The 2030-nt window shown below is 38.4% G+C and overlaps 1 non-coding gene across 1 annotated transcript; it reads right to left on the bottom strand.

The window, feature by feature from the left end:
• Positions 1-1507: 1507 nt before the first annotated feature.
• Positions 1508-1579, bottom strand: TRNAC-GCA (transfer RNA cysteine (anticodon GCA)). Its single transcript has one exon. It is a non-coding gene; the product is annotated as a tRNA-Cys (tRNA).
• Between the last annotated feature and the right edge of the window lie 451 nt (positions 1580-2030).

Raw genomic sequence — 2030 nt, 5'->3', positions numbered from 1 at the left:
AAAAAAATATTTTTGGATCTGAGTAATAACCATTTTTTTCGGATGGGTGATGTTTTGTAAAGTTTCATGAATTGCGGGATGACGGATAAATTATTTTTGGTTGAATTGAGTTAGGATATGTTAGTTGATTCCACAATATCTATTGGCCGAGAGCCGGACCAGTCAGAGACGAGGTTTCGTTAGTCAGTTAGATCATCTTTTGTTGAGGTATATTAGGATTGGCTGGTTATTTAACGGATATCCACGGCTGCAGGGCTCATGAATTGCGTGTGTCCATTGCAACGTTTTAAAATCCCAATTACATGCTTTTTTTTAAAAAAAGAAAAAAAAAAAACGGTCAAATAAAATATCTTCTCGAAATTTCCATTGATATTTTTGAATGAGCGGAGAAAATTCATATGTAGAGACTCCTAAGAAAAAGTAATGGTTGGCTTCCTGTAGGAACAGTGAATCATAAGCAGAAATTTGCAACGTCGTAATCGAAGATGGGCATTTCTCGATTTCAGTCATCGGCATGGTGAAACCAGTCGCATCACGCGCCTACAATCCAGGCGATAGGCAACCGTGTGTCACGGCACTTTCCTCTGTGGTACATTATTGCTTTGATCATTACTGGCCGCTTGCACCTTGGCGCCTTGTCATTGTCTGCTAGGCTAGAACATACGAATTTCCCTTTTCTAGAAACTTTTTTAAGGTAGCATAACTCCAGTTTCCATGCAAAGGTTTCTAATTTAGTAGGCTCATTGTATCTACTCATACGTTGATTGGAATTTTCTTGAGAAGGGACTCGCAAAATTTTCGCTGTGAATTAAATTTGCTCGTCTACACTGAATTTGGGAATCGTGTAATGTAGTCAAGCTAGGTTCTAATTAATTAATAGTGTCCATTATGTGTTCTACGTATTTTTTTTTTTTTTTTTAAAGTTAGGTCAAGCATTAAAAAATGAAAATTGACCCTTTTGACCCCAATTGGGTTTCTTCGCCGAAGCAATTTAAGTTCCCACCTTAGGATACAATTTTCCTGAATTTGTCTTATATCCATGGCCAAAAAGCGAAACACGTATCTCCTTTTGCAACGTTGTAGACTTCCTGCCATACTTTATCATTTCTTTGGAAAACTAGTCTACGTAATATCTTGAAAACTTCCTTGGTTTTTTTTCTTTATAAGCAAAATATTTTGCATTGAATTCAATTTTTGAAGTTGTCTTGTTTCTCTTCAGAAAATCGAGCAGGAGTGGAAATTTGCAAACACCTCAATGGAGGTACGTGGTTTTGCACTTTGGCCATCGATATACTATATGTATAGTATCTATATACTATATGTATAGTATCTATATACAATATGTATAGTATTTTCCTCGAGGGGTAAACTTTTCTGAAATTTTACACCTGTAGGATTTTTCCTTTTTTGAGTTAACCCGGCCTAAAACGTGATTCCTTTGGAAGCCTGCCACTCCAGAGTTTCACCATGTGTCTCTATTGTACTTCCAATTGTCGAGTCAAAAATTAGGGGGCACCCGGGTTTGAACCGGGGACCTCTCGATCTGCAGTCGAATGCTCTACCACTGAGCTATACCCCCTTGTGATATACCAACGAAATATTTTGAAATATCAGTTGGTCGAATGCAATGTTGTTATCAATCGAACGCAGTTGTTTACATCAGTTGGTGAGCAGTTGTTGACGTTCCAGTGTTTGGGTAGCGACTCTCGGAAAAATCACGGCGGATCAATGTTTATCGCAACTACATTAGATTTTTCATTTTCCCACGCACGGACAACTATCTCTTTGCTGGTATCTTGCCTATTTGGTACCTCTGGCATCCAGTAATATTCTGTGTCAATAACATCGAAAAGATATCCGGATGTGTGGCCAAGGAGCTTATGGGGTGTAAAGATTCTGAACCTTCAAAGTCTGAAAGTTTTTCCCCTCTCCTTTAATAAATGTACAATTTTCTGCAATTTTCAGGAGTTTCCTACCTGTGCTGCCGTGCTAAGGCAGAGCGATGTATGAGCCATAAGGCGTTGCCAAAT

This window comes from Bemisia tabaci, chromosome 10 (assembly GCF_918797505.1).
Source record: "Bemisia tabaci chromosome 10, PGI_BMITA_v3".
Lineage (NCBI taxonomy): Eukaryota > Metazoa > Arthropoda > Insecta > Hemiptera > Aleyrodidae > Bemisia > Bemisia tabaci.
The sequence above is the reverse complement of the archived record's forward strand: the minus strand, read 5'-3'. Positions and strand labels throughout refer to the sequence as shown.